General features: G+C 45.0%; 1 protein-coding gene across 1 annotated transcript in view; it reads right to left on the reverse strand.

The window, feature by feature from the left end:
• IDS (iduronate 2-sulfatase) overlaps positions 1-14,660 on the reverse strand; it is a 47,287-nt gene that overhangs the window by 17,775 nt on the left and 14,852 nt on the right.

Below are 14,660 nucleotides of genomic sequence, written 5' to 3' on the forward strand. Positions count from 1 at the left end.
CCTGCGGAGAGGGACCACTCGACCTGGGCCCTGCTTAAAGGGACACAGACAACTGCAGCTGTGCCCTGAAGACGGAGAGGAAGGTGGGGCCAGGGGACCATGGACCTCAGAAACAGGCCAGAGGAGGCTCAACTGCCTCCTGAGTTGGGTAGGAGGAACAAGGCTCATGTCTTCCTGCAGCTGGTCAGCTGCCCCGGGGCTTCTCCTGCATGAGTCCCGGACCCAGGCCTATGGCCGAGAGGTGACCAAGTGAGTTACAGAGACAAGGAGCACTTTTCATTGGGCAGAGTGCTGGATGCAAGGACACCTCTTCTTTCAGGACCGCTCATCCCACATGGCGGGCAGCCTCCAGCAGGAGAGGCAGTGGGACAGTCCCTGACCCGTGGGGTCACATACAGTTTGGAGAATCTAGGCATACTCTATGAACCAATAACTATTCCAAAGCATGTACCCAACAGACAGGAATACTTATGGTCACCAAAATGCATGTATAATAATATTCATAATAGCATTATTTGTAATAGCTCCAAACTGGGAGCAACCAAAATCTCCAAACATCTGTCAACAGTATTCAATAGTTAGTATAGAAAAATTGTCATAGAATCACAGAATGGGAATATGATGCGGCAATAAAAAATAGCAAACTACTGATACATGCAACGATAGAGTTGAATTCCAAAAATATAATGTTGATTGAAAGAAGCCAGACATAATGAATTGTATGCAATGTGTAACTGGATTTATATGAAGTTCTACAATAGCAAAATTTGTCTATGCTGATAAGGTCAGAATAGTGGTAACCTTTGGGGAAGTAGTGGGGTATGAAGAAGTCCTGTGTGTGCTGGATATGTTCTAATATTTTATCTGATTACTGCTTACACAAATGAGTAAGTAGGAAAAAATATAAGCTCTACACCTAAATATTTGTATACTTTAATGTATAGAAGTTATGCCTCAAGGAAATAGTTTTTAAAAATCTAGGAAATAGCAAACAAAATGTGAGAGTCAGTTAGGAAGACCAACATGTTACTAAGTCATAGAAATGCATAAGAAAATGGAGGGGAGTAAGTCATTAAAGATATATTATAAAAATAACTTCAAAGCTAAAGAAAAACACTGAGTTCAGAGTGAAATGGCTTAAGTGTGTAGCACATTGAATGAAAATTGACCTAAGCTCATGTAAGTTTGTATGAAAGTTCAGAACACCTAGGATAAGGTACTAAAAACTTGCAGAGATTAAAAATATAATAAAATTGCAGCATGAAATTTTATACATAGCCAAATTGTCAAACAAGAATGAGAATAGAATAAAGACTTTTTCAGACATGGAAGAATTCAAAAACTTACTTCCTATTCAACCGTTTCTTCAGAGGTTACTTGAGGATATACTGTAATAACTCAAGGAAGCATGGAAGTATACCGTCATTACTAAAACCACCACCAATAAAAATACATATGTTATATATGATATATGTTACCATATATATCATATACAGTCATATATCACATAATGAAGCTTCAGTCAACTACAAACTACAAATACAACAGTTGTTCCATAAGATAGTGGAGCTATGTAGTGGTTCAGAAAGATTTTTTTTCTCTGTGACACTTGGCAATAGAGTCCCCCTCACTCACAGCACATCCATTTTGAGAGTTCAGATGACCTCCCAATCGGTCACCCACTGACCTGTTTCAGCCCAGAGGAGCCTGTCGCCTCAGTGCTGCACGTTCAGGGGGTGCCACAGCCCTCCCAGGTCTAGCCTGATGGTCTTCAGAGTACATTTCCATGAATTCTTGGTTGAGGGCCTAAGGTCCTGTACAAGGACACAGGTCCACAGGACCCACCTTAACAAGTGGCACCACCACTTTAGTAAAAGCTCTCTGTGGTAGGGTGAAGCCAGCCTGCCCCTGTAATTTGGAAATACTTTTAGGCTGTAATGATGTAAAACACAGATAAGATATAGTGCTTCCATCAAGTCAATGCCAGAGAGAGCCCTTTGTGCCAGATAGGGTCAACGGAACCAAAAACAATTGTCCAAAGTCAGATTATCGAGTCCTTAGCTCTATACCAATTCCATATTAAACACTCTCTTTTTTTATGCACACCACAAAATTACTTAATCTGACCACTGGTTCAACATGCAATAGCCAAATCCACACTGGCATGGCAATCCCCTATGCTCCTTTGTCTCATCTTTATTTCCCATTCCTACAGGTCCTCAGGCCACCTTCCACTCCCTCCTGACAGCCACTATTATGGTGGCCTACGCCTTACCCAACCAGTTTCCCCTCGATACTTCCAATCAATCCAGCCACATCCCTGTTCATGCAGCAGCATTAACAGCGCCAGTGTTCTATTTCTGACCCTGTTGGAGGGATTCGGGGAAGGGCTTGTGGGACAGTGTTTATAAAGTCTATAGTAGTGCACGGTCATGTCCTAGGCCTTGACATTCACTCACTAGTCACTCACTGACTTACCCAGAGCAGCTTCCAGCCCTGCAAGCTCCATTCCTGGTAAGCGCCTGGTACAGGTGTACCTTATTTATCTTTTATACTGTATTATTACTGTAGCTTTTCTATTTTTCGATGTGTTTAGATGCACAAATACCACTGTGCTACAACTGCCTGCAGTAGTCAATACAGTCACATGCTGTATAGACTTTTAGCCTAGGAGTAACAGGCTATACCATACAGCATAGGCGTGTAGTAGGCTAGACCACCTCGGTTTGTGTACATGCACTCTATGATGTTCGCACAATGACCAAATCACCTAATGATGCATTTATCAGCACATATCTCTGCCATTAAACCACACATGACTGTATGTTATCATATATATCATGTATCTCAAGAAATTCTCCAAGCATGACACCTGCAGAACAGGCCTAGAGATTAACCAGCATAGATTGAAAAAAAAAAGGTTAGAGACTGTGGGAAGAAGATCTCCAGCAAATAAGAGGATTTCATTCAACAGATAGTATAACTGAGACATTGGAAGAACTCAAGTATATGTTAAAAGAATACAGTGCCTAAAACAAAATAACAAAAGTCTCTAAAAGTCTCTGTACAAATATTAAGCCATCAATTTAAACTGGAACAGAAGTCAATAACTTTCAATACAAATTGGATGGATTCTAAAACATAAATCAAATAAAAAGCTCAAAGATATTAGGGCTATGGCTATAAGAAGGCTACATTGCAAAACCAGAGACCCCTAAATGATGCAACATCCCAGAATTTTGTGAGTGGACCCAGGTTTTGTATAACTTCCATTGGGGGAACACAGAGGGATCGGGATTTCATGAAGCAACATGGTGGGATGATTGTCAGAGATATAAATGACTAGTATGCACACGCTTGCCCTTCCTAATTTTCATCCCATTTCCACAAACAAAAATTGTGATCGATACCCAATGAGATTTTGCATCTTGGTGCAGTTTGGCAGGAGGTGCGGTATCCAGCCATCCAGGTTGACCAAGGCCAGAGTCTCAGTCCTGGCTCTCCCAGGAAAGGCATCCCTCCTGGCTGAAGGCTAGAGGAAGAACACATATCCAGAAACCCAGGCCTTCCACAAGTCCTTAACAAATGTTGGCTCTTATTGGTGTTAGATGTTATTGGTGTTTCACATGTGCTCAATGCCTAATGCACAGTTCTTGGGACCAGGTAAGTTTCAGAATTCAGAAAGATAACAAGGGGCCAAGACAATTTATCGGTAACATTCTTGCAGGGTCTAGCAAACACACCAATATCTCTGTAGTGTAATATATGACTTAACATCATGAGGGATAATTAAAGAACATTCAGGATTCTGTAAATAGCTTTGTGTCATCCATTTTTGGTCAAGCTTCTGAAAATACTCTTGGTTACCAAGACTTTATGGATAACGAAATTGCAGCCACTAGATCTTGGACCTGTATAACCCAAGGCAGCAGGCTGTCGCTGACTCCCACACAGATAAGCAAAGTGGCTCCCAGCTTTATGAATTCCTGGCACTGACACAGCCCTCAATTCTCAAACCCTGTCAGTTTGAGTTGATTTAATCTGCCTTTCCATTGGTCCCAAGGGCCAATATGCATATTTGGTCAAAATTCTTGGACAGCATCTGAGCACCCAAGAAGGTCATGACCTTTGGGACCAAAGGTGTCAAAGCTCTTCCTCATCCTTTCCAACTAGAGGCTTTCACTGTCTGTATTTCCCACTTGCAGGCTTCAAAACACAGGCCTGCACGCCACACTCTTTTTTACCTATCAAAGCCTTCTGGTGGAAACAGAGATGCCTCTTTAACCACTATTAGTAATAGAGTGCTTTATGGTTTACAGATTGCTCTCAACAAGAATCATCCCATGTCACCCTCACATCTATGACACAGAGATGTATTACTCAGGGGATTTTTACATTGTGCCCATTTTTCAGATGACAAAAGTGAGGTTCAGAGAAGAAAAGTGATTTGGTTAGGCTCATACTCCAAGAGTGGTAGTGCCAAGGATCAACCCCAGATTTTTGACCACAGAAGCTTCTGCTTCCTGCCATGCTCCCTCTGTAGAGAACAGGAGCCTGACCAGCCATATCTGGGTAGCTGATGACTCATGCACATGTGCAGATACACACACACACACACACACACACACACCCTACACACATATACACATGCACGCATGCACACATGCACATCTGACTATAGGCAATGAATGAAACCTTACAGCATATCAAAATCTCTGAAGCTCATATAACAACAATCACACAGTGGACCCGAATTCATGGTTCCACCTTGGGGGCATTCCACAAACTCATCACCCCAGCGAAAAACCTTCTCATTTACCTCAGGTATCTGGCCTTTTCTGGGGGCTCGTCCCCCAATTCCTACCAAATGAGACCCCTATTACCTTCAAGACCCAGTTCAAATGACCCTTTTCACTGCGGCCTTCTGCCCTGAGCCAGTGCATCCTTCCTCTTCACATCCATCTAACCTCATTGCGCCTCCCTTCACATGCCACAGTTGACAGGTTGCCCTAGAAGGGACCCTTCCCGGCACCGAGTGACAGAGGGGAGTGCGCTCATGGAGCCTCTTACAGAGCGAGTGTCTGCGGACTTAAATCTGTTTTGCGTTACAATGCTTTGTACCCAGATCTGCCCTCTCCCATTCAGCCATGTTTACACAGATGCGAACAGATGCATGGTTAGCAAATGGCCCGGAAGCGCAACCCTTCCTAGCCCAGCTGGCCGCAGGGTGGAGCGAGGTCTGCAGGTACAAAGGCGGCTGGTGCCTATGTGTGCAGCTTAGCACACACCCATTCCTGGGCACCAAAGCCAGATGCCGCTTCCCCATCGCATCAGTATGGATTGCAAGGCCTCAGGCACTGCAAGGGCCTGACACCGGACCCAGTGTGGGCCTCTGATGACCTGTGATGACAATCCTGGCTCTGCCGCTCCCTGAGGGGCTGGTAGTCATAGGCTGAAAGGACACCCTGTCCAACCCTGACTGCTCCCTGCTCCCTTAGTGGGTGGTAGCCACCAAGCAGCCTTCGGCACCCTAACTCCTTCTCAGCATCAGCTTCCTGAAGGACCCAACCTGAGATGGTTGGTTCCAGAGTGGTGCAAAAAGCAGGTGGTAAGATGGGGTCTTGGGACCAGATTGATCCTCACCTACCCATTGGAAATGAGGATCCTATCCTGGCGGTAATTGGTGTGCACACAGCTCCAAGCACAAAGCGAGAGCTCAGTCATTAGAATATTCATATTAGACTTCTCCAGGGCCGGCAGGTGTAGAGAAATTTCCTGGCAGGTTAGAATATCCAAGTGTATGGGTCCTATGGGAATGCATGGAGGTGCATATATTACCATTTCACAATAAAAAAGCCAGCAATAATTACACTGCACACATTTCACCTGCTCAGCTTCACCCGATCCTTCTAGCCTGTGCTGATCCAGCTGGAAATTTACAATGTCTTCACTCAAAGCCATCCAGAGGAAAGGAGGAAAGAGAAGAGCCAAGGACCGAGAGGAGGGCCAGCCCCTTGTGATCCTCCAGAAATCTTGCCCACTGTAGCCAAGGTGAGGTTCCTCCAGTCACCTCACTCACCTCTCAGCGCATGCCCTAAAGCTTTTAAGAGACTAAACGTGAATGTACGCTAGGTCTATACCCAAAAGAATGAAAAGCAGAGACTCAAACATGGTTGCACCACCATAACCATGGCAGCTTTATTTGCAATAACCAAGAGGTAGAAACCACCAAAGTGTCCATCGAAGGGTGACTGGATAGCCAACATGGGGGCTATCCACTATGAAACGCTGCTCAGACTTTAGACTGAAGGAAATGCTGCAATATGCCACCACATGGAGGCACCTTAAGAATATTATTCTAAGTGAAATAAGCCAGACGCAAAAGGACGAATGCTGCATGATTCCACTTATATGAGTTCTCCCGGGTAATCAAATGCATAGGGACAGAACAGGATGGCATTTACCAAGCATTGGGAGGAGGGGAAGAATGAGGAGTTTCTGTTGAACAGGAACGGATTCAGTTTTGCAAGAAGAAAATACTTCTGTGGAGAGATGGAGGTGGCAGTAGCGTGACAATGAGAAGGTACTCAATGCCACTGAACTGAACACTTATAAACGTTTAAGATGGTACATTTCATGCTAAGGGCATTTTACCACAATTTTAAAAAGTGCATGCAAACGTTGTAAATGTCCATATCTGTACATATGTACGTGGGCACGGGAAAGAGCAGAAAGAAATGCACAAATGTCAATCAACGGGGGCTATACTCGGGAGGGTGGGCTTTTTTCATCATCACCATTTTCTACATCGTCCACGATGAGCACATGTTACTCTGATAACGATGTGGAGAGAAGAGATAAACCAAAACACAAAGCAACAAAGGAAAATGAATGTTTATTCGGTCTCCAAGTTAGGAGGGGTCTCCACGTTTAACAGGAAAAGATCGGGGGAGGGGGTGGGGGACATAGGAAAGAAGCAATTTGTTTGCTTGCTTAAAAAGTGAAACCCACTGCCAAAATTTAAAGGTGAATGTGCACACTGGACATACAGAGACCCGGCAGTCATACTGACAGAACACGATCAGGCTCACCAAGAAGCAAAGAATCAGAAGGTTAAGCAGGATACCTCTTTCATCTATTATCGTTAGGGGTGCATTTGTTCTTGTTGTTCTTGATGCTGCTTTGTTGGCTGATTGCTTTTTATAGTTTTTATTTGTGCGCTTGTTTGCTTTATTTTCAGTTTTACTTCCCTAAGGTAGCAGGAGAGTAGAGAAAGGAGAGATATAGAGAAGCTTTTGACTGCTTGGCACCGAGAGACTATCCTACGGGAGCAATTCAAAAGACATAAAAGCATTTTATTCACAAAGTTGTTCATCAGAACATTATTTACAATGCTGAAAATTTGGAAATCACATAAATTTCCGATAATCCAAAGAAGGTTAAGTAAAGTATGACAGACACTGCACGATAAAATATATTACCACTGGTATAATGTATCTTTGCGAAAATCTGTAATAACCACGTATACTACCTAGTGAAAAAACAAGAATACAAAATTGCGTGGTAAAGCATATAGTGTGATGACAATGGTGTAAAATATTCACACATGCCCCAAAGATGATATTAAGTGACTATTGGGGTAAAGTACCGATGTGTTTTCTGACCTTTTACTAAATTTCTGTTTTCCAATTTCTATACAGTTAACCCAATATTATGATCAGGAAACACATGCTGCTTTTAGAATAAGGGGATCACAAGATTCTTCAGTGACGTCACTTCATACCATGACACAGGCTAGAATCACAAACCCTCAGCCTCTCGGAGGTGGGGGCATGGGAGCAGGATGTGAAGAATGGTCATGGAAGGATGGGGAAGGCGGCAGGGGACAACCTAGGGGTGGACAGGGAGGTAGGGATCGGCACAGGAGAGTGTGGGACCAGTGTGCAAACTGGTCGGCCGAGGAAAGGGGCTTCGTGGAGTCAGGGAAGACGCCGATTTCTCAGTGAAGGTCTGTGCAGACCTGGTAGTAGGCACTAACGGTGTTCTCAAAGGGCAGGATCAAAGAGGGACTTCAGGAAGACACATGGATTCTTTAGGGACCAGGGAGGAGAGAGGAGGGGTGGGTAAACTACTCGGGATAGGCTGAGGCGATGGCCATGGCGTGGAGAGGAAGAGGCTGATTGCCAGAGTGAACTCCTACGCTAGGCTGAGACCGAACACACTTCACTCACCTCTGGACACGTCTTTGCAGGCAAACGCAGGGTCGAGAAGCGGCTTACAGGAGGGCCTTGCCCAAACAAAGCCTGGTGGATGCAGCTCAAACTCAGAGTTTGCCCAGGGTGGCTCCATGAAATCAACTTTCTGCCACGACAGAAAGCTCCTAGAGCTGTGCTGTCCAATATGGTGACACAAACCACACGTATGCGGCTACTGAGCACGTGAAGTGTGGCAAGTCCAACTGGGAGTATGCTTTGGAAATGTTTCTCTTTCTAATTACTTTAAAATCAAATAGTCGCATGTGCCTGGTGTCTGCTGGACGGCACGCACGTAAGGCAGTGTTTCTCAGACTGTGGTCTTCAGGGAAGCAGTGTGATTGATAAGAAATGAAATGATCCAGCCCCAGCCCGGACGTACTGAATCAGAAGCTCTGCGGGAAGGGCACGACACACTGATTTACCAAGCCCTTGGTGTGGTTCCGATCCATGCTCACGGGTGTGAGCCCCTGATTTAAGGCCATTCACAATTTCGGGGATCACTCGTGCTGCTTTCAACCAGACTGTATAAAACAACTCTTGCTGCAGTGAAGTGACACTTTCTGCAAATAAACTGACTGGGGAGCCATTGATAAAACACGTCCAGTTCAGTGGGATAGGAGAAAGGTTACGCGAAGCAGCACAGATGTGGCTTCTCTAAGTCAAGTCAAGATGAGGAGTGTGGTCAGCACTGACATCTGAAACAGAAAGTGGCTGCTCGTCCCAATGCGTGTCAGAGACACGCAAAAGGAAGCGAAATCCGGCTCTAAATTGGGTCCAGTGTCGGAAACGCAAAAAGCAACCATAACCCGTGAGAGGAGTTGGAGGAGCGTGCCCCTGAACGTGAAATGCACCCTTCCTGGTTTCCAAAGAGATAGATTCGCAAAGAGAGGCCAAGAAAAGCTATAAGCTAAGGAGAGCTGAAGCATTCTGAGGTTACGCCCTCGTGAAGGGGAGAGAAGATAGAAGCACTTCTAGCCAAAGCGCCCCACAGAGACCAGAGCCAGATGTCGCTTTGGTCACGCGGGTGGATGCGGTTTACTGCCAGAATGGCAGCTGCACATCCTACGTGCAAGTCACTTCACTCTCTGCCTGCGTGGTTCGGCTCATGACTTCGGCAAGAGCAGAACTGAGATTTTTGATGCTAACACTGTCAAGAAGCAAAGCGAGAAAGAAAGTGACAAGGAGTGCGTACTGCCGCCAACAGGAGCGGCAAACGAACGTGAAACAAAACCCTGTGCTAAACCTTACTGTAACTGTGGAGTAGGAGATAAAGCGAAAGGCGCTGGAAGTGCCTCATGAGGGATTTACCGACTGGACTGTCAAAATCCTAGCAGAGGTGACAAGAGCCATAAGAGGTTGAAGATGGAGAAATGAGAGGCTGAGGGAAGCCGTCTGCATGTAAAGGTTTCCGCGAGGGAGCCCATCGTCAGCATCGGCAGACGTGAACAGGGCCTTCGCTGCTCAGGCAGAAATTCTTGTGGCCAGACGCTAGGTCAATTACCTACAAGATCGTCCTGTTACTCCATGTAGACCTCTATCGTAGGCTGATCAGGGAATTCTTAGTTTTGACTGACTTGAAGTAGTCATGCGATACCACCTCTCGTCTTTTTGGGTCACGACTTAATAGCCTGCAGTAACTCAAGCTGATTTGCCATTATCCTCCCTTCACAGATATTTACCTTGAAACACTGAAGCAGTTGTAAACACAGAATTCCTAAAATTACCCACTTTGAAACAAGACTGTAGTCAGTGTTTATACAGAAAGCCCTGGACTCTTCTGGTGACTCCTGATAATTGATCAGCTTTGACATACTGTGAAGATGCTGTGAACTTTCCGTCCTTCTGACGATGACATAGCAAAGCTCACCACAGCCATTTGCCTTTCTGCTTACTTTCATGTGCATCGAGGGAACACAGAACGACGTTCTGGGAGATCGGAGATGACCTAATAGTATGCTAATGAAAAGCCTCCAAAACTCTCCAAATAGCGTAGAATTTAATAAAATTAATGTTGCCTTTAAGCAGCAATTAAGAGCAGAATATTTGCAGCCTGGATAATGGATGTCTGCAGCCAACCATCCCCAAGGAAGGAGAATGCTAACAGGGTCTGAGTGACCTAATTCGTGGATACAGTCACGCCTTTAAATGTTCCCCATTGTAACTCACACTGCCTCTTAACAGACGGCCTTTGGGTTCAAGGGTTACATCATTTGCTAATATCTTATTATTTGGGCCAGAAAATCTCTAGAATTTTTTACTGAATTCCCCATACATCTCATGCCTCTGGTTTACCGAGCACGATTTATTATTTGATGCAGAAATTCCACCTTAATCACTTCTTGTATATTTTAAGTTCAGTTTTTGAGAGTTTACAATTTTAGAAAGAAAAGTTAAGGATCAAGACTTTAAGGCCATGGTGTCCAGCATTAGCATTTCACTTTACAATTTATAAAGATACCTGGACTACAGGTTGAAGTAATATCCTTAATATACTGGGATACATATGAATATTATTAAGTCATAAACAAAAGAACCAGGGACGTAGTGTCAAATCTGACTTGATGTATGCTTACTTTTTGAAATGCACTAAGCTCCACAAATAATTAAGGTGTTTCTTGAGTATAGTGGTATGTTTGGCTATTACGGTCTTGAGGTCTAAAGGTATGACAATTTTAGTTAGCTCACTCTGTACTCATTCATTCATTCAATGAATGAGCTTTTGGGGGGAAAAAAAGAAAGAACAGGTTCAGTCTAGCCCCAGTTCAATTACTAAATAGAAATCAATAAAGACCCAATCCAAAGTTTCGGCTGTTACAGACAGCTAGGCTCAACTGCCGCTACATGTTGTGACCGCCCGGCCCTCGCCTGCTTCCGGTGTTGTGGGTAGTCAGAATGTAACCAGCTCTAAGTCCTTCACTCTCCAGCGGGAAGGGAGCACATTATATACATGCCCTCTGTGGTCGGCACAACTCAAGGTGCCAGTAATCGGGGTAGGTCTCCACCTTGGCTGTCATTATACATGTTGTGATCCTGCAAAGGGTCCGAGTCTACAAAATACAGTTCCCCTGCATGGACGTCAGAAAAGTTGGCCAGAAATTCGTGGGGACTGAAGCCCACCCACACAGTGAACCTGTAGTCTATGGTGCGTATGGAGTAGCCCATGACCTTGATATCTTTTAAACTCGGCTTGTCAGAATTCCACTGAGGAGAGTCTGCGGGCCGGGGGTACTGGCTATAGGCAATGGACTCACGGGGATCCCCGTGGAAGGCCGGATCCTCTTCCAAGTCATGGGGTCGGAAATGCTTCCCAAGGCTCTGGCCTTCTCGGCACAGCTCCACGTGAAACGAGGGAACCGGACAGCGAGGTGGCACGCGCAGTCCCGCCAGTCCCGCGAGCGTGGGGAAGAGAGACACAAGTTCCACGAGGTCCTCGGCTCGCTGGCCTGGAGGAGGAAGAGACCCAGCGACCGTTACAGCGCAGAAGCAGACCACATCCCGCATGGCTCCGTAAAGAAGCCCGTCTGGGCTCCACGGGCTGTCTTGCGATTTCTTTTACAACGTGTACTTTCAGCATAAGAATCTTAGGAACAAAGCCATCTCGGCCCCTCACACAAGGACAGGATGCAAACTGAGGTGCCCTCAGCCTCTCGGCACTTTTAAAGACTACTGCATTTTGGTCCATCGGTGTGTCATTAACCGAGCGAGGACCGACAGTGGAGGCCCAAGCCACTGGGTAAAGGTCTCTTGCGGACAGGACATCCCGTGTCTCAGAGGACCACCCTGCAGATCGCTCCTCTCCAGGTGTCTGCATTTCATCTCTCTCCTTTCATTGTGGTGAGATACAAACAACGGAATCTTTGCCGCCCTCTCCAGTTTCAAGTGTCCATCCAGTTCAGGGGCATCGATCACATTCACATTGTGCAGCCGTCGCCAACACCCTTCCCCAGCTCCCTCTCATCCTGCATACTGAAACCCTGTGCCCACTAAACAATGGCTCCCTACTTCCTCCTCCTCCCAGCCCCTGGCAACAGCCATTCTACCTTCTGTCTCTATGAATTTGCCTATTCTAGATGTGTGAATGATACACCATTGGTCTTTTTGTTAGTGGCTCATTTGCTCTGCATAACGTCTTTAAGGTTCACGCATGTTGCGGCATGGGTCAGGCTGTCCTTCCCGTTAAAGGCTGAATAATAATCTGCTGTATCGCTACCACATTTTGTTCACCAGTCATCTGTTCATGAACAGTTAGGTTGTTTCTATCTTTTGGTAACTGTGAATAATAAATTGAACTTTGTGTACAAGTTTTTCTTTAAATACCTGTATTCAGTTCTGTGGGAGAGCAACTACGAGTGGAAGTGCTGAGTCACATACATGGTAATTCTACTTTTATCTTTTTGAGGGACCACCAAAGCATTTTCCACACTGGCTGCAGGATTTCACATTCCCACCAGCAACGTCTGAAGGTTCCAATTTCTCCACATTCTCATCAGAACTGTTTTTTCTCTGTTTATTTTGATAACAGCTATCTTAATAAATGTGAAATGATATCTCACTGTGGTTTATACTAATATAAAGTCTATTTCTTGCACTTTATTTGATTCCTATTCAAATGCATCTTTGTTTTGGACTAGCATTCTAGCCTTTCTGTATCTTTAAGGTTTTCTCTATACTGCCTAATTTTACTTCCTGCACATTTGGTTTATAAGCAAAATAAAAATAATGTTTTAAAATTTTACCTTTACGATGCCAAAACCTGGCTGACATGACCACCTTAACAAGTTGAGTGAACTTGGCTTTCCTAATAATGGCACAGGAAGTGCCTCTGATGTGATACGAATGGAGCACACAACCCCACATGCAGTGCCTGTCAAAATGTTTACCCTGACTCTCGTCATGATATCGCAATCAGACAAATCCAGACTATTGCACAAATTCAAGCTATTATACAAGACGACTGGCCTGGGACCTTCTAAAAAGATGAGGTCAAGGAGCTAAGGAGGGCCCCAGATCACATCAAGCCTTGTCGGCCATTGTAAAGACTTTTGCTCAGAGTGAGATGGGAGAGCATAGGAAGCTCCAGAGTAGGGCTATGACAGAATTTGACTTGGGTTTTCACAGGATCACTTTGGCTACTGCAAGGATAAAAATCTTTAGGCGATCAAGGGCACAGCCAAGAGACCTTAGCAAGCTGCTGCAGTTAACCCAGCAAAAATGGTGGCAATGAAATGGTGAGAAATGCTATGGACAAATTCTGAATGGAATGTGACAGGCTTGCTGATATACTGCATATCACATGGAATATGAGAGAAAGACAGGGTTGAGATGACTCCACAAGTTTTTGGCCTGAGAGACTACTGTTATTTTCTGAGAAGGGTAAGAGTGTCAAAGGAAAGGTCTGAGGTGAAAGGTCAGAAGTTCAGCTTTTGGCAGGTGAGACTAGCCAGGTGTGACAGGCTGTTGGAAATCCAAGTTCAAAGTTCAGGGAAGAGATTTATGCTAGACACGAAATATGGAAATAAACTAGAAGACAGTGCAGTTAGATGAATTTATAAGTTGCTGAACACCTCCCAACAGAAGTTTCTAGAAGGCAAACTTGGAAAGATCCAGAAAGGCCAGAATGATGGTCCAAAACTAGGAAAAATTTAAACAGGAATCAATATAAGTGCAGTATGTAGATGTTAAAGATGGGTTAAATGCAGAAGTCCAGAAAGGGGGCAAAGCACTCCAGAAACAGCAAATGTCATCTGAAGGACACACCTCATGTCTGCACTTGAGCATATCAAGTCAGGAGACAACTCACTAAAATCTACCCAACCCACCCAGGGAGGGGATCTTGTCTTGGGGACATTTCTGGAAGTCATTTCTCAAACTTGAGCATTTTAGAAGACAGAGACCAGGATAACCATTGGGGTCTAACACTATCTTGAGAGGGACGGCTTAAGTACTGGAGATTTCAACCTAGAGAATAGAAGGTTATGCTGTTTTCAAAGCCTGAAAGGACTGGCACATGGAACTCAAAGTAAACTTGTCCTTCACTGTCTGGGAGGGCAGAAGGAGAATCACCTAATTTTGCAGATCTAGTGGTTCACTAGACTGATGAACTGCCAAAACGGCAAATGTCTCCCTTATGAAGGGCCGAGTCCCTGTCTGAAGTAGGTAATGGAGTTTTGCTCATCTGTGGAGTGGGGTGGGGAGTCAGGGCAGAGTCTCGGTCTGCTGTCCCATTCTTACAATTGTTTGTCACCTCTAGGATAGCCTTCCCCAACCTGGGGATGCCTTCTGCTCCTTTGTCTTGGCTCCAAACCCTGCTTTCCATGGCTCCCTGTGAAAAGAGGCCATACTTGTCCACTTTGGGCCTTCCATTCCTCTGTGACTCAGAGTATGGGAAGTGCCCAGGAAATATGT

Source organism: Rousettus aegyptiacus, unplaced genomic scaffold, assembly GCF_014176215.1.
Source record: "Rousettus aegyptiacus isolate mRouAeg1 unplaced genomic scaffold, mRouAeg1.p scaffold_m13_p_9, whole genome shotgun sequence".
Classification (NCBI taxonomy): Eukaryota; Metazoa; Chordata; class Mammalia; order Chiroptera; family Pteropodidae; genus Rousettus; species Rousettus aegyptiacus.